The following is a 26059-nucleotide window of genomic DNA, read 5'->3' as shown; positions in this document are numbered from 1 at the left end:
GCGGCCAATGCACGTATTGAAGAGGCAGAGAGGATAGGTGAATTATAAGACAAAATTATAGAAAAAGTGGAAGTCGAGAAAGAGAGATAAATTGATCCAGAAGCATGAAAGGAGAACTCAAGAATTGAGAGATGCAATCAAACAGAGCAATATTCCTATCATAGGACTTTCAGAAGAAGAATAGAGAGAAAGGGGCTGAAGAGGTACTTAAATTATAGCCGAGAAATTCCCAAAACAGAGGAAGGAAACAGACATTGAAATGAAAGAGGTACAGAGAATTCCCCTCAGTCATACTTGAATCAATCTTCTGATGACATATCATATTGAAACCTGCAAAATATAAGGATAAAGAGATAATTCTAACAGTAGTTGGGGATAAAAAAGCCCTAACATAAAAAGAGAGACATATCAGGGTTGTTGAAGATCTATCTACTGAAACTTGGCAGGCTGGAAAGGAATGGCAGGAAGTCTTCAATGTGATGAACAGAAGAAAATGTGCAGCCAAGAATCCTTTACCCAGCAAGCCTGTCATTCAGAATAGGAGAGATAAAAGTCTTCCCAAATAAACAAAGAAATTGGAAGAATTCATCATCACTAAACCAGCCCTACAAGAAATCCTGAAGGGGACTCTATGAGAGGAATGTTTCAAGGAACACAAAGTACCTAAGGCACCACTACAAGCAGGAATCCTACGGAGAACACAATAACTCTAAACCCATATTTTTCAATAATAACACTGAATGTAAAAGGACTAAATGCTCTAATCAAAAGACATAGGGTAGCAGAATGGATAAAAAGCCAAAATCATTCTATCTGCTGTCTACAAGAGACTCATTGTAGACCTGAGGACACCTTCAGATTGAAAGTAAGGGACAGAGAAATATCTATCATGCTACTAAAAGTCAAAAGAAAGCTGGAGTAGCCATACTTATGTTAGACAAACTGGACTTTAAAGTTAAGGTAGTAATAAGGGATGATGAAGGGCATTATATAATAATTACAGGGTCTATCCATCAAGAAGAGCTAACAGTTATAAATGCCTATGCACTGAATTCAGGAAAACCCAAATACATAAAACAATTAATCATAAACGGAAGCAAACTTATGGATAAGAATGTGCTAATTAGAGGGGACTTTAATACTCCACTTACACCAATGGATAGATCAACTAGACAGAAAATCACTAAAGAAACAATGGACCTGAATGACACATTGGACCAGAGGGACTTGGCAGATATATTTAGAACTCTACTTCCAGAGGCTATGGAAATCACTTTCTTTTCAAGTGTGCATGGCACATTCTCCAAGAGATATCACATACTGGGTCATAAAGCAGCACTCAATAGATAAAAAGAATTGAGATCATATCAAGCACACTTTCAGATAACAATGTTATGAAACTTGAAATCTACCACAGGAAGAAGTCTGGAAAACCTCCAAAAACTTGGAGGTTAAAGAACACCTGACTAAAGAACGAATGAGCCAATCAGGCAGTTAGATAAGAAATTTAAAAATATATGGAAACAAATGAAAATGAAAACACAACAATCCAAACTCCTTGGGATGCAAAAAAGGCAGTCCTAAGAGGAAAGTACATTGCACTCCAGGCCTATTTCAAGAAACTAGAAAAAGCACAAATACAAAATCTAACAGCGCACCTAAAAGAACTAGAAGCAGAACAGCAAGAGCACCCCAAACCCCAAAGAAAGGCAGAAAATAATAAAAATCAGGGCAGAAATAAATAACATAGAGTCCAAAAAATCGGTTGAACAGATCGATGAAACCAAGAGTTGGTTTTTTGAAAAAATATACAAAATTGATAAACTTCTAGCCAGGCTTCTCAAAAAGAAAAGGGAGAACACCCAAATAGACAATCATGATTCAAAATAGATTTATTACAACCAACCCAACAGGATTGGTTGTAAACCAACAGGATTACAAGGAATTATCAGGGAATACCATGAAAAATTATATGCCAACAAACTAGACAACCTAGAAGAAATGGACACATTTCTAAACACACATGCACTACCAAAATTCAAAGGGGAAGAGATAGAAAATCGGAACAGACCCATAACTAGTGAAGAAATTGAATCAGTTATCAAAAATCTCCCAATGAATAAGGGCCCTGGGCTAAACGGCTTCCCTGGAGAATACAACCAGACATTTAAATCAGAGTTGATACCCATTCTTCTCCAGCACTTCCAAAAAATTGAAATGGAAGGAAAACTTCCGGACTCATTCTACAAAGCCAGCATCACTTTGATTCCTAAACCAGACAGAGACCCAGCAAAGAAAGAAAACTACAGGCCAATATCCTTGATGAATACGGATGCAAAAATCCTCAACAAGATACTTGCAAATCGAATCCAGCAGCACATAAAAAGAATTATCCACCATGATCAACTGGGATTCATCCCTGGTTTACAGGGCTGGTAATATTCGCAATTCAATCAATGTAATACATCACATTAGTAAAAGAAAAGATAAAACCATATGATCCTGTTGATAGATGAAGAAAAAGCACTTGACAAAATATAACATTCTTTCTTAATAAAGACTCTCCAGAAAGTCAAAATAGAAGGAACTTACTGAAACTTAATAAACACCATTTAGGAGAAGCCCACAGGTAATATTATCCTCAATGGGAAAAACAGAACTTTCCCTCTGAGATCAGGAACATGACAGGAATGTTCACTTACACTACTGTTGTTTAACATAGTGCTGGAAGCCCTAACATCAGCAATCAGACAACAAAAGGAAATCAAAGGCATCAAAATTAGCTAAGAAGTCATCAAACTTTCACTTTTCACAGAGGACATGATACTCTACATAGAAAACTCAAAAGACTCCACAGAAGCCTACTAGAACTGATCCATGAATTCAGCAAAGTCGCAAGGTACAAAGTCAATGTACAGAAATCAGTTGCACTTTTATACACCAATAATGAAGCGATAGAAAGAGAAACCAAGAAACTGATCCCATTCACAATTGCACACACACAAAAAAAGATATAAGAGATCTGTATGATGGAAACTATAGAAAACTTATGAAGGAAATTGAAGAATACACAAAGAAATGGAAAAACATTCCATGCTCATGTATCGGAAGAATAAATATTGTTAAAATGTCAATACTACCTAAAGACATCCACATTCAATGCAATCCCAATCAAAAATGCACCAGCATTCTTCTAAAAACTAAAACAATCTTAAATTTTTTATAGAACCACAAAAGACCCCGAATAGCCAAACTGTTCTTTAAGAAGAAAACCAAAATGGGAGGCATCACAATCCCAGACTTTAGCCTCTACTACATAGCTGTCATCATCAAGACAGTGTGGTATTGGCACAAAAACAGACACATAGACCAATGGAATAGAATTGAGACTCAGAATTGGACCTAAAAGTATACAGTCAACTAATCTTTGACAAAGCAGAAAAGAGTACGCAATGAAAAAAAGCCTCTTTAACAGATGGTGCTTGGAGAACTGGGCAGCAACATGCAGAATAATGAAACTAGATCATTTCCTCACACCATACACAAAAATAAACTCAAAATAGATAAAGGCTGAATGTGAGACAGGAAACCATCAAAATCCTAGAGGAGAAAGCAGGAAACAACTTCCTTGACCTCCACCGCAGCAATTCTTACTTGACACTTCCCCAAAGTCAAGGGAATCAAGAGCAAAAATGAACTATTGGGACCTCATCAAGATTAAAAGCTTCTGCACGGCAAAGGAAATAATCCATAAAACTAATAGGCAACCGACGGAATGGGAAAGATAGTTGCAAATGACATATTGGATAAAGGGCTAATATTCAAAATCTATAAGGAACTCCCCAAACTCCATACCCGAAAAAACAATCCAGTGAAGAGATGGGCAGAAGATATGAACAGACACTTCTCCAAGGAGGACATCCAGATGGTCAACAGACACATGAAACAATGCTCAGAGTCCCTCATCATCAGGGAAATAACATATCAAAACCACACTGAGATAGCACCTCATGCCGGTCAGAGTGGCTAAAATGAAGAAATCAGGAGGCTCCTGGGTGGCTCATTCGGTTAAGCATCTGACTTCGGCTCAGGTCATGATATCATGGTTCGTGAGTTCGAGCCCCGCATTGGGCTCTGTTCTGACTCCCAGCTCAGAGCCTGGAGCCTGTTTCAGATTCTGTGTCTCCCTCTCTCTCTGACCCTCCCCTACTCACGCTGTCTCTCTCTCTCTCCCTCTGTCTCTTAAAAATAAATAAAACATTAAAAAAAATTTTAAATAAAATGAACAAATCAGGAGACTATAGATGCTGGCGACATTGCGGAGAAATGTGAACCCTCCTACACTGTTGGTGGGAATGTAAACTTTTGCAGCCCCTCTGGAAAACAGTGTGGAGTTTCCTCAAAAAATTAACAATAGAACTCCCTATGACCTTGCAGTAGCACTCCTAGGAACTTACCCAAGGGATAAAGGAGTGCTGATGCATAGGGCACATGTACCCAATGTTCATAGCAGCACTCTCAACAATAGCCAAAATATGGAAACAGCCTAAGTGTCTATACAGTGGAATACTACATGGCAATGGAGAAATCTGGCCATGTAATAGCAACATGGATGGAACTTGAGGGTGTTATGCTGTGCGAAATAAGTCAGGCAGAGAAGGACAGATACCATGTTTGCACGTATAAGTGGATTAGGAGGAACTTAATGGAGGACTATGGGGGAGAAGAAGCGGAAAAATAGTTGGGGAGAGGGAGGGAGGCAAACCAAACCAAGAGAGACTCTTGAATGCTGAGAACAAATGAGGGCTAATGGGGATGGGGTTAGGGAAAGGGTGTGATGGGCATGGAGGAGGGCACTAGTGGGGATGAGCACTGGATGTTATATTGAAACCTGCTGGACAATAAATTATTTAAAAAAAAAAACCCTAGAGGAGAAAGCAGGAAACAACCTCCTTGACCTCACCTGCAGCAATTTCTTACTTGACATATCTCCAAAGGCAAGAGAATCAAGAGCAAAAATGAACTTTGTGGACTCATCAAGATATAAAGTTTCTGTACAGCAAAGGAAACCATCAAGAAAACTAATAGGCAACTGACAAATGGGAAAAGACAGTTGCAAATAACATATCGGATAAAGAGCTAGTATCCAAGATCTATAAGGAACTCACCAAACTCCACACCCGAAAAACAAATAATCCAGTGAAGAAATAGGGAAAGGACATGAACAGACACTTCTCCAAAGAGGACATCCAAATGGCCAACAGACACATGAAACGATGCTCCACATCCCTCTCATCAGGGAAATACAAATCAAAACCACACTGAGATACCACCTCACGCCAGTCAGAGTGGCTAAGATGAACAAATCAGGAGACTATAGATGCTGGCGAGGATGTGGAGAAACGGGCACCCTCCTACACTGTTGGTGGGAATGTAAACTGGTGCAGACCCTCTAGAAAACAGTGTGGAGATTCCTCAAAAAATTCACAATAGAATTCCCCTATGACCCAGCAATAGCACTGCTAGGAATTTACCCAAAGGAAATAGGAGTGCTGATGCATAGGGCACATGTACCCCAATGTTCATAGCCCCACCTTCAACAATAGCTATATCACAGAAACAGCCTAAGTGTCCATCAACTGACGAATGGATCAAGAAGATGTGGTTTATCTATACAATGGAATACTCCATAGCAATGAGAAAGAATGAAATCTGGCAACTTGGATGGAACTCGAGGGTGTTATACTGAGAGAAATAAGTCAAGTAGAGAAGGACAGATGCTATTTGTTTTCATTCATATGTGGAACAGGAGAAACTCAACAGAGGGTCATGGGGGAGGGGAAGGGGAAAATAGTTAAGGAAAGGGTGGGAGGCAAACCATATGGGACTCTTAAATACTGAGAGCAAATTGAGGGTTGATTGGGGGTGGGGGAGAGAGAAAACGGGGTGATGGGCATGGAGGAGGGCACTTGTTGGGATGAGCACTGGGTATGTGGAAACCAACCTGACAATAAATTATAATAATAAAAAAAGGCCTGAATTCTGAAAACTATAAAAACACTGAAATAAACTGAAGATGACACCAAATGTGGAAATGTGCAAATGCTCATCGATTGGAAGAATTAATATTGTTAAATTTCCATACTACACAAAGGGATATACACACTTCATGCACTCTCCATCAAAATACCAATAGCATTTTCCACATTACTAGAACTAACAAACATAAAATTTGTAAGGAATCACAAAAGACTTTGAATAGCTATAACAGTGTTAGAATAATAAAGATGGAAATCACAATTCCAGATTTAAATTTATACTACAAGCCTATAGTACTCAAAACTCTATAGTAGGAAGCCCAGAAAACCCCACAACTATATGGCCAATAATCTTCAACATAGGATGCAAGTATATTCAACAGGAAAAAAGACAGTCACGTTAACAAATGGTGCTGGGAAAACTGGACAGCTCCATGCAAAAGAATGAAACTGGACCATTTTTTTCACCATAAACAAAAGTAATCTCAAAGGGTTAAGTACTTAAATGCAAGACCTGAAATCATAAAAATCCTAGAAGACAGCACAAATAATTTCTCTGACATCAGCCATAACAACATTTTTTAGATATATGTTCTGAGGGAAGGGAAATGATATATGATCCTTTTAATGCATTGCTGAATTTGGTTTCCTAATATTTTGTTGAGAGTTTTTGCTAAGTGTACATTAGGTATACTGGCCTTTACTCTTTTTCTTGTGGAATCCTTGTCTGGTTTGGGTATCAGAGTAATTCTGGTCTTATGAAATGAGTTTGGAAGGATTCTCTCCTATTGTAATTTTTGGAAGAGTTTGAGAAGGATTTGTATTAATTCCTTTTTTTAATATGTTGTAGAATTCACCTGTTAAGCTATCTGGTCTTGGACTTCTGTTTGGAAGTTTTTGATTAATGTTTCAACGTGCTCACCAGTAAACTGTTCAGACCTCCCATTCAATCATAATTCATTCTTAGCAGGTTGTATGTTTCTAGAAATGTATAAATTTCCCTTAGGTTGCCCAATTTGTTGGTGTATAGTTGTTCATAATAGTTTCCTACAATCTTTTGAATTTCTCTGGTGTCAGTTTTAAAATATCCTCTTTTGGGGCGCCTGGGTGGCTTAGTCGGTTAAGCGTCCGACTTTTCACTTAGGTCATGATCTCGCGGTTCGTGGGTTCGAGCCCCGCATAGGGCTCTGTGCTGACTGCCAGCTCAGAGCCTGGAGCCTATTTCAGAGTCTGTGTTTCCCTCTCTCTCTGACCCTCCCCTGCTCACACTATCTCTCTCTCTCTCTCTCCTAGAAATAAATAAAAATATTAAAAAAATAAAAATAAAAAAATAAAACATCCTCTTTTTTTTTAAATTTGAGTTTTGTCTCTCTTCTTTCTCTCTTTCTTCACTTTTATTTTTCCTTTGGTGAGTCTAGGTAAAGACTTGTCAATTTTTTTTATTTTCAGAAAACCGGCTCTTAGTTTCATTAGTTTCTGTTGTCCCCTTAGTCTTCTTTCTTTTTTTTTTTTTTTACTTTAATCTTTGTCATTTATTTCCTTGTAATAACTTTGGCTTTTATGTGTTCATCTCTTTCTAGTTCTTTGAGAGGTGAAGTTAGGTTGTTGATTTGAGACTCTTCTTGTTTCTTGAGGTTTGCATTTATTGCTATGCATGTATGGTATTTTATTTTTATTTTTATTTTTTTATTTTATAGTTTATTGTCAATTTGGTTTCCATATAATACCCAGTGCTCATCCCAACAAGTGCCCTCCTCCATGCCCATCTCCCCCCTCCCCCCCCACACCCATCAGTTCTCAGTTTGTTCTCAGTATTCAAGAGTGTCTCATGGTTTACCTCCCTCTCTCTCTCCAATTATTCTTTTCCCCTTCCCCTTCTCCGTGGTCTGAGAAGACAGCACATTTTTCTTTTTAAATTTATTGAACAGGAGTATGAGTGAGGAGACCCAGAGAAAGAACAGATTTGGCCTGGCTCTGTTCCGAGGGGTAGTCTCTGACACTCCTTCAAGGACTTGCAGTGTCTGGGCATGTATCTCCTCCTTCCCTTCCTGAAAAGCTCTCTCCTTGTCTCATGTCCTCCTCCCTGAGTTGTTTCCAAAATAATTCTTCCTTCTCATCCTGAGACTTCCATTTCCTCCAAAGTTGGTTTTATTTCTGATCTTACTCTTCCGGCCCTGAATTCTTCTACCTGTCTCCCTGAGTTCATGTCACTTCCCATCCTGTCCCTCAGTTCTGCTCTCCATTTCTTGCATTCAGAGCCCTTTCTGTTTACCATGCCCCATGGCTCACTTCCATTGCCTTACCCTTGGCTTCATTCACTCATTTAACTTTCTCAGGATTTACCTCCCAACCCCTCCTTACTGGTTCTCCTCCTCATACTTCACACCTCTTTTCTTTCTTTCTTTCTTTCTTTCTTTCTTTCTTTCTTTCTTTCTTTCTTTCTTTCTTTCTTTCTTTCTTTCTTTCTTTCTTTCTTTCTTTCTCTCTTTCTCTCTTTCTCTCTTTCTCTCTTTCTCTCTTTCTCTCTTTCTCTCTTTCTCTCTTTTCTTTCCAGTTCACTTTCCTCCAAAATGTTCATCTCCCTTCTGCCTGATTCTCCTTTTTCCTTTGCTTCAGTTTGTCTCTCCACCCTGTCACCAGTCATCCTCTTCCCTCTTCTGAGATGGCCATCCCTCTAAACACGTCCTCCTCCTCTACTCACCTCATATCCAACCCCTCCTCTTAGCTCACTCTTTCCACAGCTCACTTCCTATCCCCTTTTACACCAATTCTCCATCACACCTGCTTCCCTTTGCTTCTCTTTCAATTGTCATCTCCAGTATCTCCTCAGTTCTTTATTCTTCCCTCAGTTTGCCTCCTATGCCCTCTCCTTTCCTTAGGCCACTTCTCTCCTCATTTCCTGTCCCTCTCTGGCCTCCACCTTTTTAGTGCACTTCCCCTCTTCTCTCCCTCACCATATCATCTCCTTCCCACCCTCAACTCCCTTCTCCTCCCGCATTTCTTGCCTCTTTCTCCCGAGTCAGTCCACCTGCTCTCATTTCACCTACCCCACTCAGGTCACCTCAGCTCAGATCCCTCCTCCTTCCTAACCTTTCCCTTTATGGGTCTCCTCACTGGCCCCAAGTGGCCTGCCCCATAGTCACCAGCCCTGTCACTGCATCTCTCCCTAGACTTCCCACCACTGGGCATGTTTGCAGAGATTCATCTCTTCCCTGACTCTTCCTTTTGTCCAATAGAACCAAGCTCAACTTTAAACATCCATTCTTTACTAGCGCCAGCTGGCCCTGTCCATGCTCTAGGGTGGCATTACAAGGACCTTCAAATACACTTGCCAGGTTTCTAGTGGGGTCATAGGGCACAGTGCCGGCCTGATGCTTTGGCAGGTGGGGCTTTGGACCTTGCCTTGGCTCTGGGAAGCCACCTGGAGCCAGAGCAACAGGCAGTTCTGCCCTTCCAGCATATAGAAAGCTTCTTGGATGTTGTTTTTAAAGACTCTGAGGTGGGCCTGGAGAGGGCAGAAGTTCACCTATGAGTGAGACCACACCTGGCCAGTCCTGAGTTATTTACCCACCAGTCTCCTCAGGCAAGGCCGTGGGCTGGATTCACACCACAGCAGCTCATAAGAAAAATCTCTACCCAAGTAGGGATGCCTGGGTGGCTTAAGTGTCCAACTCTTCATTTTGGCTCAAGTCATAATCTCACTGTTGGTGGGTTTGAGCCCTGTGTCAGGCTCCATGATCACAGCACTGAGCCTGCTTAGATTCTTTCTCTCGCTCTCTCTTTGCCCCTCCTCTGCTTACTCACTCTGTCTCTCTTTCAAAATAAATAAATAAACTTAAAAAATATCTCTACCCAAGTCCCCTAACTTGTCAGCCACCTTACAAGTCCCTCTTACCAATAACAATGCAGTGCTCCTGTAGCAATATCAAAGTTTTCATTTAGGGGGTCTCCCCACCTTGTCCTCCAGGGCTGGACAATGTATTGACCTTTGCCAGACTATTCCTTCCACTGAGAAGTAAAATCAAGGAAACATCAAGGAAAAACACTCCCCAGGAATCAACTGTACTTTCCCCCAAACAGGCAGAAATCCAAAAGCCATGGTCCCACCTCAGACCAATTAAATGAGCACATCCCTGGATGAGACTGATTGAGCCATTGTTAATTTTTAAATCTCTTCAAGGGATTCTACCATGCAAACAGGGTGGGCAAATATCAAGTTGTGTGTGAGGGAGATGAACATCCAATTCAAGGTCTTGGGACCTCAAGGAAGAGAAAGGGTTATGATCAGGCCGGTTCATGAGGTGTCAACAATGGTTAATAAGGGAACCAATCTAGTGGTTAGAGGTCCAGATTCTGAGTGCAACACCCATGGGTTCTAATTCCACTGATAACTGTTTGTGTGGACTTGTTTCTGGACCTTTTTGTGTCTTTTTATGAATTTCTTCACCTTCAAAGTAGATTTAAGATTAATACCAGGAGTTCTTAATGAAAATTAATGAATTGATACTATTGATGTAATATTTTATAAGTAGTCAGCATTTCATAAATTTTTAGAAATAAAAATACTCTGATAGTCCATGAACTACCTTGACAGTTGGGTACAGCACTCCTCATCACCTCATTTTTATATTGTAACGTTTAATAGCCCATTTATAAAATATTTTTATATCACACTATTTATTAATAGCTTAATCTGCTAAAATAGTAATTTTCCCTGATGTTCTGTATTTATTTTAGCTGTAGTCACTGGACCAAAGCCAACTCTTAGTGCCATCTGGTGGCTAAATTAAGAACTGCCTCCCTCCTCCCAAAATTGCCTAGAGTGGCTAACAGATCCTGGGTGCTTGTTGCAGGGGTCTCCCCAGGAATAAGGCAGATGCTCCATACTGGGAGGAGCTTGAGCTCACCTCCCAGTGAGACTTGCCTAATTATGTTGGATAGATTAGTGCCAGGAAGAAATGATAAAGTAGGAAGGGGGTGGTTCCAGGGCAGCGATTCCTGGGTCATTTCATTCTGTAGCTGGGGAAAGATGAAAGCTACTTGGAGGGAAAAATCCCAACACAAAAATGTTAATGATATGTGTGCTGCTGTTTTAACTTTATTGTAATTTCAAGGACTCTTCAGGATATTTACTAACCTGTTCAAATACAAACCTGTGCCAATTTCCCCACCTCAGCTGTGGGGGCTTCACTCCTCTCTGACATTTTATCCCCACCACCTCAGCTCCTTGCCCTGCACCAGCCATCACCACAATGTGAGTTGGTTTATCTGTCCTTGACCCTTTTTGATCCCCTAACCACCAACCTTTTTCTTGCCTCCTGGGGCTCTGCTTTTCCTTAGGTATTCAGTCTCTCTTCTCTGGCCCCACCTCAGCTCTTCTTATGTCTCTTGCTCTCTTCACCTCAGTATTCATGGCCTCAGCTCCTCTTGACCAAGTTTGCCCTGAATAGAAAGCAAGGCCTTCTGTGGCACCCACTCCCCCCCAACCAGTGTGTAGACAGTCCTACCCCTCTACCCTTCCCTGGTCCTCCCTCAACACTGGTCTCAGATCTCTCCTGGGTTCCTGGGCTGGTATCCTCCCTACTGCTTCCCTAAGTCCCTTTTCTCTGCTGAGATTCACCACAGCCCCTCTGCCTCACCCCTCCCTTGGGACAAGGTCTCTTGCTCCCATTTATTGCCTCGTCTTCCCAGGTCTTTGTAATCATTCATGCAGCTTTGACTTTCCTCTCAGTTTACCTTCCAGTGCCCTCTCTGCCTTCCTCAGGCATTGCCTTGGGATCCCAGCCCCCTTCCCATTGAGTCAGAGATGTCCCTGTACCCACCCAGTTTAGCTCAATGGAGTCTTCTCTGTTACCTTCTTCCTGTTTCCAAGTGTCTGTTCCCATAGGAACATTCACCCTTCCCATAGTCTCCCTTCACTTAGGATGGCCCCTTCAGTCTTGGTCACCTTCCTGGGATGTCGTGCCCATGAGCCCTGAGCCCTGACCACTCTCACACTATCCCACACAACTCAAAACAGCTCCCTCCAGCTTCCTTCTCCCAGTCAAACTCCCCAGCGCCTGTGATGTCATCCCCTGGAAATGTCAGCCTGCTTGCCTCTCATCTGGATGCCCAAAGCCTTGGCCTAAATGAGGACGGCCAGGTTCTTCCTTGTAGCGTTTAAGAATCATGGTCTGAATCTTTGACATGGCTCTTCTGGCTATGTCTTGCCACAGGGAACCCACACAGAGCCACTCCTCCTCAAAGATACAAGGAAGAGCCTTTAGTAGTTGGCTTGGAAGCCTCTGAGATGAACCAGGGAAGAGAAGTTCATCTGATGGTCCCCTTCCAAACTCTTGTCAAAGACCAGTCTTAAAAGATGCTCCAACCAAGTTTGCCAGAAAGGATCTGTCTCCCTGACACATTAGAGGAAATCCCAGCATCTGATGGCCCCCAAGCACCTTGATCACCATCTGGTAAATCAGTCATGATCAAGACAATTTGTCATGTCTCAACATGCCATGACCCACCCCTAATAGAACCCTGTAAAGGAAAGAGCCACTGGGTGGATCCTCAAACTCTGTCCACACATCTCTTTGCATGACTTGTGGAACATGCATGGTTTAAACCAACTGTAAAAGCTGAAACCAGGACAGAAAATTAGAACTGGGACTCGACGGACCTCCTGAGGTCTTTGGGACTGAGCTTAGGATTGACTCTGGAGTGCAGGTGGCTCTGGTGGGGACAGAGTAAAAGAGTTGTGCAAGTAAATACTCCCCTCCCTCCCTGTGCTTCCAGCCTGGAGTGAGAGAAGTCAGGCTCCAGGGTGCTCAGCAGACATGGAAATCAAAAACCCCATTGTCTCCACAGCATCTAGAAGCAATTAACTACACTAAAGCCTTAGCAGACATCACTATAATATTCCCACATTACTTTCTTAATAAAATTCAGACTCTTAAGATGGCAAGTAGAAGTTTCATAACTCTGGATGAAGTGAATTTGAGTAAAGTTTAATCCCTTTAATGCAGATTAATGTTGTCTCTTAGGTACTGGCATGGTAGTGACATAGTCATTTAAAAAATATTTTGTTAGGCAAGGGAATCAAGAGCAAAAATGAACTATTGGGACCTCATCAAGATGAAAAGCTTCTGCACAGCAAAGGAAACAGTCCATAAAACTAATAGGCAATTGGCAGAAGGGGAAAAGATAGTTGCAAATGACATATCAGATAAAGGTCTAGTATTCAAAATCCATAAGGAACTCACCAAACTCTACACCCAAAAAACAAACAATCCAGTGAAGAAATGGGCAGAAGATATGAACAGACACTTCCCCAAAGAGGACATCCACATGGCCAACAGACACATGAAACGATGCCCAGCATTCTTCCTCATCAGGGAAATACAAATCGAAACGACACTGAGATACCACCTCACGCCAGTCAGAATGGCTAAAATGAGCAAATCAGAGAACTCTAGATGCTGGCAAGGATGTGGAGAAACGGGCATCCTCCTACACTGTTGGTAGGCATGAAAACTGGTGCAGTCCCTCTGGAAAACAGTGTGGAGGTTCCTCAGGAAAATAACAATAGAACTCCCCTATGACCCTGCAATAGCACTGCTAGGAATTTACCCAAGGGATACAGAAATGCTGATGCATAGGAGTACGTTTACCCCAATATTCATAGCAGCACTCTCAACAATAGCTAAAACATGGAAAGAGCCTAAGTGTCCATCAACGGACAAATGGATCAAGAAGATGTGGTTTATCACTACGATGGAATACTCCATGGCAATGAGAATGAAATCTGGCCATGTGTAGCAACATGGATGGACCTTGAGGGTGTTATGCTGAGCGAAATAAGTCAGGCAGAGAAAGACAGGTACCATATGTTTGCACGTATACGATGATTAGGAGGAACTTAATGGAGGACCGTGGGGGAGAGGGAGAGAGGCAAACCATGAGAGACTCTTGAATGCTGAGAACAAACTGAGGACTGATGGGTGTGGGGGGGGGAATGGGGCAGATGGGCATGGCGGAGGGCACTTGTGGGGATGAGCACTGGGTGTTATAATGGAAACCAACTAGACAATAAACTATTTGTAAAAAAAAAAAAAAATCCCATCAGAGGAATGAGATATTAGCATGAATCCATTTCACATCTTCCAGCCTATTCTACCATTGTAGAATGTACCAACACCACATGAATGATAGAAGAATCTGACATGGCTGAATGTTTCATTTACCTGACACCCTGAATTATGAGAAATACTGCAGCTGCTATCCTAAGCCACTACATTTTGATATTTTTTTCTACACAGAATGAAATAAGTTAAATACAAAGTAAGCAAGAAAAAACATATTTTAATGCACTATAACAACATGTTAATACTGTTTTTGCAATATGTAAATTCATCTAATTTTAATATATGAGATGGAGTTCAGTGTGAAAGGAATAAGATGAGTAATGATTACTATTTCATCATTAAAATTAATATCCAAAAATCTAAAATAATAAATAAGTAATGTTTTAATTTAAAATTTTTTATGTTTTTTATTTATTTCTAGGAAAGATAGAGAGACAGCGTGAGCAAGGGAGGGTCAGAGAGAGAGGGAGTCACAGACTTTTAAACAGGCTCCAGGCTCTGAGCTGGCAGTCAGCACAGAGCCCTATGCGGGGCTCGAACCCACGAACTGAGAGATCATGACCTAAGCGAAAGTCGGACGCTTAACCGACTCAGCCACCCAGGCGCCCCAGTAATGTTTTAATTTTAAACATAAAATTAAAAGTAGTTAAAAATGCAACAATACATTGTGAATTACCTATTTTTAACATAAATTTTAACATGCTTTTCTATATAAAAACAGATGAAATAATTTTAAATGTATGACATGATTTAAAAACAAATTGAAGAAAATAGTACTTATGTAGGAAATATACTTGAACATTTATAAACTAATCATTATTTTATTGTATTTTTTAACATAAATCTACATGTTTTATTTTGTTTTGATTTTCTATCATATTTATTTCTTTTTTTTTAATAGTTTATTGTCAAGTTGGTTTCCATATAACATTTTAAATTCTTTGAATGTTTACTGAGATTGTCCTGTTTTAGGCCAAGAATTATACAAATATTAAACATTTGTTTACAATATAGCCAAATTTATTGATAAAATACATTAAATCATGAAACTTAGAACATTATATAGATTGATGGTGATGATGAACATGATAGATAGATAGATAGACAGATAGATAGATAGATAATAGATAATAGATGGATATTGATATAGATATAGATAGATTATAATGAACAAACACACAGACATAAGTGTGACACATAGCATGAATAGCAAAGGAGTAAAACAGCTACATGATCAGCAACAGTAAATCGTGTCAATAATTCCTTTGACATGACTAATTTATTTAAGTAAAGACCTACACAATCCACAGTGTCCACACTGAATGGAAATACATTGCCCTTGAAATTTAATTTCTTGTCCCTTCTATCACTGGCCAAAACTCCACCAAAAGTGAGGGGAAACGACTCCTTAAGACTTCTGAACTGGGAAAAAAGTTAAAAAAAAAAAAAAGGAGAGTAATTATGGAAAATGAATACACAATAGAACAAAAAAATTCCCCCTAAAAGAATTTTATTTGTATTTGTCAGAAAACAGTGTATAAAGGAGTGGATGAAAGAGGAAAGAGTTCTGGGGGTGACTATCAATTCTTCCAGGAAAAGGCAAAAGTTTTAGTATAAATTTTTGGAATATTGATGTGAACATATTTAAGACCATTTGGTTATGCTGAGCTTTTTGTTTACTTTGGAAAGTAACCATTTTTGTTTTCGGTTTTATTTTGTTTTGTTTTGTTTTTTGGAAAGTAACCAAATCAATGAGTTTAACTATTGTTTACAACCTTTCTTATGTTTTTTTTATTGAGAGAGAGAAAGAGAGAGAACAAACAGGGGAGGGACAGAGAGAGAAGGAGAAAGAGAGTCCCAAGTATGCTCAGCACTGTCAGCACGGAGACTGATGTGGAGCTCAATATCACTCACCATGAGATCATGAGCTGAACTGAAATCAAGAGTCAGATGCTTAACCAACTAAGCCACCCATGAACCCCATGGTTTTAAAAAGTTGAGATATAATTGAAATATAACATTTTCTAATTTTAAGGTGTAAAAAGTAATGATTTGGTATATATATATTATAAATATATAAACTTATATATTTATAATATATATATATTATATATTGGTATATATATAAATATATAAATTTATATATATATACATTTACCATAGTAAAGTTATTTAACATATCCCTGGATTCACAAAATTGTCATTTTGTTGTTGAAATTGTTATGCTGAGAACATTAAAGATGTACTCTTACAGTAAGTTTTGAGTATACAATGCAGAAATGTTAATTATAGTTGCTGTGATGTACAGTAGGTACTTAGAATTAATTCATTTTAAAATAGTTTTAAGTTTATTTCTTGAGAGACAATGAAAGAGAGAGAGAGAGAGGGAGAATCCCAAGCAGGTTCCACACTGTCAGCGCAGAGCCCACCATGGCGCCTGATCTCACAAACCGTGAGATCTTGACCTGAGCTGAAATCAAGAGTCAGATATTTAAGGAACTGAGCCATCCAGGCACCCTGAAAAATTATTTTAGATATTTATTTTAGAAATTATTTAGATATTTATTTGCATGTTTCTTCTGTCATTTCTGAACAAAATAAATTTGTTTAGATTTTATATTAAACTGGGCAATAAGTTGTCTTTGTGTTAAATAACCCTTTTAAATAGATACCAAAGAGATTGACTTATAAAACACCCTGTCAAATTCCCTCTTTCATTGAGATTATTTCTACTACACTCTGGTGAAAATGTCCACTATTCCTTGGCTCTTTTATAATAAATGGTAAGATAGAGTCTCTAAAAAATAGGAAAAATCCATATTATATTTCCTTGAATTGTTATTTTTATGTTTCTTTTTGCTACAGTTAGCCTTTTGCTTGGGGGAGTAAATTACTTTATACTCCATATGCCATGGCCAGTCAAATTGTCCTCCATATTAATAATCAAGTTCAGTGAAGAAAGGTGTTGCAGATTTGGCACAAATTTTTATCATAAATCCAAAGAAAAATCTATCCTCTATATTTATTTTCTTTTTAAAGTTTATTTATTTGTTTTGAGAGAGGGGGGAAGGGGCAGAGATTGAAGAACAGAGAGAATCCCAAGCAGGCTTTGTGCAGTCAGCACAAAACCCAACACAGAACTCCAACTCATGAACCATGAGTTCATAACCTGAACCAAAGTCAAAGAGTCAGATGCTTAACCAACTTAGTCACCCAGGCATCCTGCTTCTATATTTCTTTGGTATAAACTCAGATGGAGCATATGTGAGCATATATGAAATAGCTTTTTTTCAGATAAATTAACTACAGATAAAAATAAGCAACTCCTCTTCCCTAGTTACTCCTTATAACAGAATAATTAAGTCACTAGAGATATCACAATGGATAATATATTCCAGTAAATGAAAACTAGTATATATTTTTAAATTTCTTAAGATGTGTGAAAAACATGTACACATGTGTACCTACTACACACATGCATACACAGAGTTAGTAGAATAGGTTGATTGACTTTTAGAATTAAATTTTATATATACTTGTGGCAATCTATGTAAGATTTAGCAAATTACTTATATTATCTTTGTTTCATTTTTTTGTGAGAAACATGAAGATAATAATATGTAAATTATGGGGTTTGTTTTAGTCATTGAGAGAGATTGTGTGTATATTAGTAAATTAACAGAAAACATGTCTCAAGGTAGGTTTATATTCATCTACTAAAGCTTCCCTTTTAACCTCTTTTGATGAGAAGAATTTAATGATTGAATATGAATATGGTTAATTTTATAAAGAAGCAACATATTTTATATTTCAAAGAGTCCTTAGTAAACGACAATTACTGATTGAAATGTAATAAGAAAGAAAGACATCAAATGAAATTTGATATATGCTATGGTAAATATTTATTGTATCTAGGCTATACAAATGCATAGAGGCAATACTCAACACAACTTTGGTCATCAGGATAGGCTCCTGTTGAAGGGGTCTTGAAGGACAATCATAAGTTAAGCACTTTGTACAAGGCGCAAAGAAGAGAGAAAAGGAGACTAAATTTGAAAGATTGTGGAGGTTTGAGATAAAGCAGGTGTTTCAGAAAGAAACTTGCATAACAGAATTGGTCAGGTAACATGGTCCTAGAGATTAAGTTTATTTTTTGTCTTGAAATTAATAAAGGGGCAATGAGTAATTTAAGTAAGAAGTTGATGCTCACCACTGCTTTTTAAATATGTCATTGCTTTTGGCAGATAGCAACATTTAGAGGGAAAAGGGTCGTGGTCTGAAGCTAGGACTATTATGAGGTTACTACAGTAAATTAAATACACAATTTAAAAGACATGGTAAAGAAGTGGCTCAAAGTATTTTTTAAAGTTTTGGTCTATTTGAAAGGTTAGTCACGTTTTCACATGCATTTGGCTTTCTGTGAGTTTATTTTCATTTTATTTCAACCTCAGTATTTGAAAATACACATTGTAAATAAGGTAAAGTCATTTGAAAACTCAGGTTGCAAGATACAGTTTCCTTTATAATAAACATTCCCTGTTTTAATTTTAACTATATTTTTAAAATTTGTAAATGCTTAGCTTCATCAATATTAGCACTATTTATTTCCTACAGAAAAGTAGGCAGCCATTACTAATGACACTAGAAGTAGAAAATTACAAACATTGCCAAAATTAATTAGAATGAGGAAGTCCATATGGATTTCCTTTCCTAAGAGAGGTCCTTATAGAAGACATGCCCTTTTGTAATTAGAGTCAAGGGATTAAATTCTCTGGAGGAAAATGACTTGAGGTCCATGATACCAAGAGATAGATGTATCCATAGAAATGTGGGTTATTTGGACCATCTGAGCACCTTCTACTGATTTTTTTTTTCTAAAAGAGACAGAAGAAGCACTGAGATGTAGCTCAGAGTCAGAGAATGATCATCACACTCCAGAGTATAGAGATTCTAGATATTACATGCTGAATCTCTGTCCTGATCAATACCTGTGAGTATAAGACAAACTCTTTTTTTGGAGAATGTTACCTTCCCTATTGAGCTTAAGTGCCTTGGTGGTAAATTATGAGATAATATGTATGAAAACACTATCTAGGTTTACAAGTATAAATATTCCTCAGCTTGATTATTAAAATTATAATATATATTTTAAATAAATTTACCATATTGTGTGCAGTTTTTCATAACATCCTGGGAATGCCATAATTTCCTCACACATCTGGGCTCTTTCTCCTTTATTCTAATAAGAGAGAATAGAAATAGACTACTTCTTAATGATTACATTATGTTTAATTTATTAAAAATATTTATGAAAGCCTTTATGGTAAATGTAAGCATCTTCCAGTTGGTAGATATACACCTCAAAATGGCCTCATAGAAATAATTACCTACTAGATGACTTCAATATAGTGCTTTAAAACAGACCTATAAAAATTTAAATATGACAAAATTTATTAGATACCAGTGTAAATTTTCTGATAAAAAATTACTGGGCCTAAGTGACTTGACCCAAAACAGAAGCCAATTTCTATACTTATCTCTCAAATACTTCATAAAGTATACCAATTAATAAAATTCTTAGACTCAGTCCCATAAAAGTGAAATAAACCTTACAGGAATTCAGTGAAGCTTGATTTACTTAAATTGCACAGTATGTGAAACCCTTTACTATTTGGAAATATGGAATGTACTAGGATATGTGAGTGGAAATCTTAAGGTTTTTTTCCCCTAAGTTTTATTTGAATTCCAGTTAGTTAATATTCAATGTAATATTAATTTCAGGTATACAATAAGTGATTCAACACTTTCATGCAACACCCTGTTCTCCTCAAAACAAGTGTATTCCTTTATTTTTTAATTATTTAATTTTTAAATTATTTTTGTTTTTATTTTTTAATAAGCTCGCTCCTTAATTACAACCTATTTAACCCATCCCCCCATGTCCATCTCCACAGTAACCATCAGTTTGTTCTCTATAGATGAGTCTGTTTCTTGGTTTGCCTTTCTCCTCTCTCTCTCTTTCTCTCTCTCACACACACATCAGTTTCCCTCTCTCTCATATCACAAAGTCTAGAAAGACTGGACTGGTGTAGTTTAGCATCCTCTCATATCCCTGTGCCCACTCAGATTTTTCCATTAGGTCCATGATTTATGTTGTCTCTCCCCTTATTTTCATTAATTTTCCAAATTCTAGTCATTTCAGGCCTCTGTATTTAATCTTATTTTTAAATTTCCCCTTTTTATTTTCAACTCTATTTTTAGCATGCATTTTCTTTATATACCTCCATCAATCTCATATACACTTAATTTTCCTCTTATTAAGTCACTTTTCTTCAAAATATACTTTTTAAAAACTCAGCGAGGGTCTTCTCTGTTATACATTGACAACTGACATGAAACATATAGAAGGACCAACATGCTTAAAGTATAATGTTAAGATTTTTCAATTTCATATAAAGTTATGACACTTAGTCTCATGTTAAAAATAATAACAAACAAGAAGCTGGCAGTTCTTTATATTGACTGCCCTGGGAGTAAAACTATATTTGCTATTTATTTTAGTTTTAAATACTCTTGTTACAGAGAATTTGGATTCCCTTAACACATATTCATCATTAAAATAAGTTAAATTACCTAATAAATAATAAAGGTCATACAAATAAATATTCGGTGACCTAAAAATGAGTTTTCCATTAGTTTCAATTTTAGACATATTCCCATCTTTACAACATTCTTCTATGCTCAAGTGTTAGAAATATGAATGAAAATTTCCTCTTGGTGTATTAGCATAATATTGTAATTCTGTGAAAAAAAATACCATGCAATTTTTGTGTGTCATTAGAACAAGTAAAGTTCTCTATTGAGTTTGCCTCCTTTAAAGAGTTCTACCATGAACCATAATTGACATAAATTCATTGAGAGTATCAATACATAATGAGAATGTTTTTTGGAGAAAACTTTGGCAGCAAAATAATTTAATACTAAATTTCCCTAAAGAGAGTATTGTGACAGGCATAGACTGCCTATTAGTATGTAAGTCCTCAGGAATCACCTCTGTTCTTGGAAGTATATTTATTTGATTTGAGTATATGATAATACATCTAACTTGCTGATATTAAATAGAAGCAGCTTGATCTATCACCACTTATCATGAGTCATTGAAGTGCCTAAAGTAAAAATGCATAATTGGATTTCTCAGTAATTTAATTGAATTCCACATATTTAAAATGGCTGTTTGCTTAGAATATTTCTGAGTGTATTGAAAGATAGATTTTAAGGATAGACAAACACAATGATAAATACTCTTTAGTCAGGTAGATATTCAGTATCAAAAAGCATTATATGTTAGACAAAATTTAGATCTTTTAAATGTGTATTTATTTATTTTGAGAGAGAAAGAGAGCATGAGCAAGCATAAGTAGGGAAGGGTCAGCGAGAGAGGGAGAGAAAGATTCCCAAGCAGGCTCAGTGCTGAGCCTGACATAGGGCTGGAACTTAGGGGCTGTGAGATCATGACCTGAGCCAAAATCAAGAGTTAGTCACTTAACCGAGTGAGCCACCCAGGCACCCCTAGATTTTTTAATCAAATAAAATAATGAGTACATGAGAATATAAGGAAGAATATATTATTTCAAATTTGGAATCTGGAAGTCAGGAATAATTTTGGAAATAATGACATGTCACACGGGGGTGGGAAGTGGAGCATGCTTAGGATTGAATTTTGTTTGCTGTATAATAATTGGGGCTTTAGGAAAATATCTGTATAGTATGATATTTTAGAAGTAGGTAAAAATAAATATGGTCTAGAGATCATAATCAGTAACCTTTAACAGAGAACTGATGGATAAATTAGATTTCTAACTAGTCCTTTACTTCTCTACTGTCATCCCCTGAACTTTACCCTGGCTCCCCTCAATGCTTCATATATGCTCTACCTAGTCATCATTTTTGCAGATTAATCCACTTAAGCCATCATACTTCAGTAACATGAGACTTTCTCAATCCTAATTCATTCAATCCTAAATCTAAATCCATTCCCTGTCACTCTACATCTTTATGTTATGGCTTAAAATACTTCTTCAGTATTTGGTTGATTAAAAACAAACTTGATGTATGCAATCTGGCTCCCTATGATCAGTTTACTCATCCATCACCAGGCCCTTTTTTTGTTTTGTTTTGATTTTACAATGTTCTCCCTATGTCACAAAAGTACCTCAGTGTTCTGTCCCTCTTGAACTGTAAAGCGTTGGGTGTTTTATACATTAAAGCCTTTACTCACTGTGGTGAAACATCCCTCATCACTTCCCAAAATGTTCCATGGAAGTGAAGCTTTTAAAGACCACAAATGAAATTCTATTTTATTCTCTAACAGTATATATCACTTGACTTATAATTTATTATCGCAGGAAAATAATTTTAGAAACAATTAAATAAATAAATAAATAAATAATGAATAAATAAATAAATAACTCACCTTCCCATGCAGATTAAGAGAAGCAAAATTTTGTTTTCAAAAGACAAGAATAGTACCTTATTCTTCTGCGGGAAATATTTTAAAGGGTGCTTTGACAACATAAGATATGACTCCAAGACTTGGTCTGAAAACTAAAACTAAAAATGTATAGTATTAAACTCTTCTCTAAATTTAGATGTACATGTGTAATGATATTGATGCCATACAGTATTTCACTGTGCTAGTGCCACAAAATGCGGAAGGGGCAAAATGGTATAGAGAATTATTACAAGAGAAATTCAGTATTTATTTTTTATAGTTTATTGTCAAGTTGGCTTCCATATAATACCCAGTGCTCATCCCAACAAGTGCCCTCCTCCACGCCCATTACCCTTTTTTTTCTCTCTCCCACCCATCACCCCTCAGTTTGTTCTCAGTATTTAAGAGTCTCTTATGGCTTGCCAGAATTCAGTATGTATTTAGGAAAGCACCCACCTGAGACATTTTAGGAGAAAAGGAGAAAAAGTTTAATGAAGAATTTCCTGTGATCAGTGATTGGTATAAAATTTAGGAATAGATACGTGTAATTATTTTCTTTCTAGGTTCTTTACTGACTGTTTCTATCTGCATGTAAATTGGTTGATTCTTATAAGCCTCAGATTTCTTATATGGGAAATAAAGAAAATACTTTTAAAGTTTGTTGCCTGTGAAGTTTGGAAGGAAATAACTGGAAAGAAATGCGCTGGCAGAGAACTCATTGTGACTAAATTGGAGATCACTAAAGGTTAGTGAGAAGGTCTTATACATACAGTGCCCTATGGAGTATATTGTCATGGTGTACATTTGAAAACTAAATTAATAAATAAGATTACGATTTTTCTAGAACTTATAGGTAAGACATATTATCCAGGATGTTGTGGAGAAACCAGAATTTTAGCTCTGACTTCATCTTGCTAGGAATCTTTGATCACAGCTCCACCTACACCTTCCTCTTTTCTCTGGTTTTGGGAACCTTCACAGTGGCCTTGATTGGAAACACTGTCATGGTTCTCATTTATCTGGTCAGCCAGCTGCACACACCCATGTACTTCCTTCTCAGATGACTATCCCTCATGGATCTCATGCTCATTTGCACCACTGTACCCAGGATGGCCTTCAACTACTTGTCTGGAAGGAAGTCCATCTTCTGGCAGGTGTGGAGCCCAGATATTCTATGTGTCTCTAGTTGGAGCTGAATGTTTCCTGTTGGCTATTATGGCCTATGGCCACTATGTGGCTATATGCCACCCCCTTTGACACACCATTCTTATGAATCAGAAACTCTGTGTCCTCATGACTGTTGCCTCCTGGATCTTGGGATCTCTTGACGGCATTATTGTGCTTATAGCAGCCTTATCATTCTCTTTCTGTAGTTCTCTGGAAATTCATCACTTTTTCTGCGATGTCGCTGCCCTTTCCCTCTATCTTGCACAGACACCTATGCTTTTGAAAGACTACTTTTCATCTTCTGTGTGGTGGTGTTAATATTACCAGTCTCTGTGATCATCATTTCCTATTCACATGTCCTTCGATCTGTCATCTTCATGAGTTCCAGAGAAAGTCGCCACAAAGCCTTCACCACCTGCTCTTCCCACTTATCTGTGGTTGGACTCTACTATGGTGCTGTTCTGTTCATGTACATGAGACCAGCCTCTAACCACACACCAGAACAGGACAAGATAGTATCTGCCTTCTACACCATCCTCACCTCCGTGCTCAACCCTCTCATATACAGCCTCCGCAACAAAGAGGTATCCAGGGGGCTTAAGAAACTATTGACGAAAGAAAAGTTAATGTAATGTCATCAAATATATTTATTTGAGTGCCCACTCAAGTCAATACTCCTTCAAGGAAGCTGGAATATCTTAGCCATCCTCTTCTTCCTAGTTTTTCTTTTTCCCACATTTTCCAATTTTATAATAGCTTTGTTTGGAATAATATTAAGTAAACACCATGTGTATAATGGGCTGTATTTGTTGTTTATTTTAGGTTACTTCATGCCCAAGATTTCAATTATATTACTATTTGATAGCTATAAACATTTGGCTTTAGGATCCATGCTTTTGAACCCAGGCTTAAAACTGATGGTTCTTTGCTTTATCCAGGAAAAAATATTGGAATTTATCCACTGCTTTTGTTGAATGCCTCATTGTTTAATGATTATTTAACAGAGAATATTTTAGTGTTACCGCTCCTTGATCCTGGGTATTGACTGTTTTATTATTAACTCTTGACCTAATTACTAACAATTTACAAGTGGGGATTTAAGTTCAACACCTTTTCTTATGTACATACAAAAGAGCCCTTAGAAATTCATATGTAATTTTTCACTTTTAAATTATAAGTGGATTTTTTTTTACAAATAGTTTATTGTCAAGTTGGTTTCCATATAACACCCAGTGCTCATCCCCACAGGTGCCCTCCTCTATGCCCATCTCCTCTATGTCCATCTCCCCCTTGCCCCCCACCCATCAGTCCTCAGTTTGTTCTCAGCATTCAAGAGTCTCTCATGGTTTGCCTCTCTCCCTCTCGCTGACTATTTCCCCGCTTCTTCTCCCCCATGGTCCTCCGTTAAGTTCCTCCTAATTCTCCTATACGTGCAAACATATGGTAGCTGTCCTTCTCTGCCTGACTTATTTCGCTCAGCATAGCGCCCTCAAGTTCCATCCATGTTGCTACACATGGTCAGATTTCATTCTTTCTCATTGCCATGGAGCATTCAATTGTATAGATAAACCACATCTTCTTGATCCATTTGTCCGTTGATGGACACTTAGGCTCTTTCCATGTTTTGGCTATTGTTGAGAGTGCTGCTATGAATATTGGGGTACATGTGCTCCTATGCGTCAGCACTCCTATATCCTTTGGGTAAATTCCTAGCAGTGCTATTGCTGGGTCATAGGGGAGTTCATTGTTAATTTTTCCCACATTGTTCTAAAACTTGATATGACGTTCATATCTCGACTCTCATACTGGAGAATCATTTTTCCTAGAAGCTCTTTCTGGAGTTAGCTCTCTGGATATGAAAACAATGTATTCCTTAAGTTTGTTACAATTACAATACATTTAGCCTCTGTCATAAAACTCACTAAGTAAACTTGTTATGAAATTTCTGATTACAAATTTGGTTTTTAAGACCACATTTTCCTGGTATATTTGTGTGTAGTATCTTATCTGATAGATATAAGAAATATTCCCATTTCTTCTCTTTTCAATCATCCATATTCTGAATGTCTCTTTTCCGGGCCCATATTCTGAATGAGAAATAATTCTAATAGTCTGCCCATTCGCAGAGGTGAGGTGACCCACATAACTTACAAGAAACTCATAGTTAATTCTTACTCAGCTTTGATAACTCACTATCATCAGGTATTAAGACTAAGCATGCTGGGGCATGTGAATAG

General features: G+C 37.8%; 1 pseudogene; it reads left to right on the top strand.

Moving 5' to 3' along the window:
• Positions 1-23527: 23527 nt before the first annotated feature.
• LOC120226119 lies at positions 23528-24454 on the top strand (annotated as a pseudogene).
• The last annotated feature ends 1605 nt before the right edge of the window (positions 24455-26059 follow it).

Source organism: Hyaena hyaena, unplaced genomic scaffold, assembly GCF_003009895.1.
Source record: "Hyaena hyaena isolate Hyena2069 unplaced genomic scaffold, ASM300989v1 scaffold_1596, whole genome shotgun sequence".
Classification (NCBI taxonomy): domain Eukaryota; kingdom Metazoa; phylum Chordata; class Mammalia; order Carnivora; family Hyaenidae; genus Hyaena; species Hyaena hyaena.
Note: the sequence above shows the minus strand (reverse complement) of the source record. Positions and strands in the feature narration are given on the sequence as shown.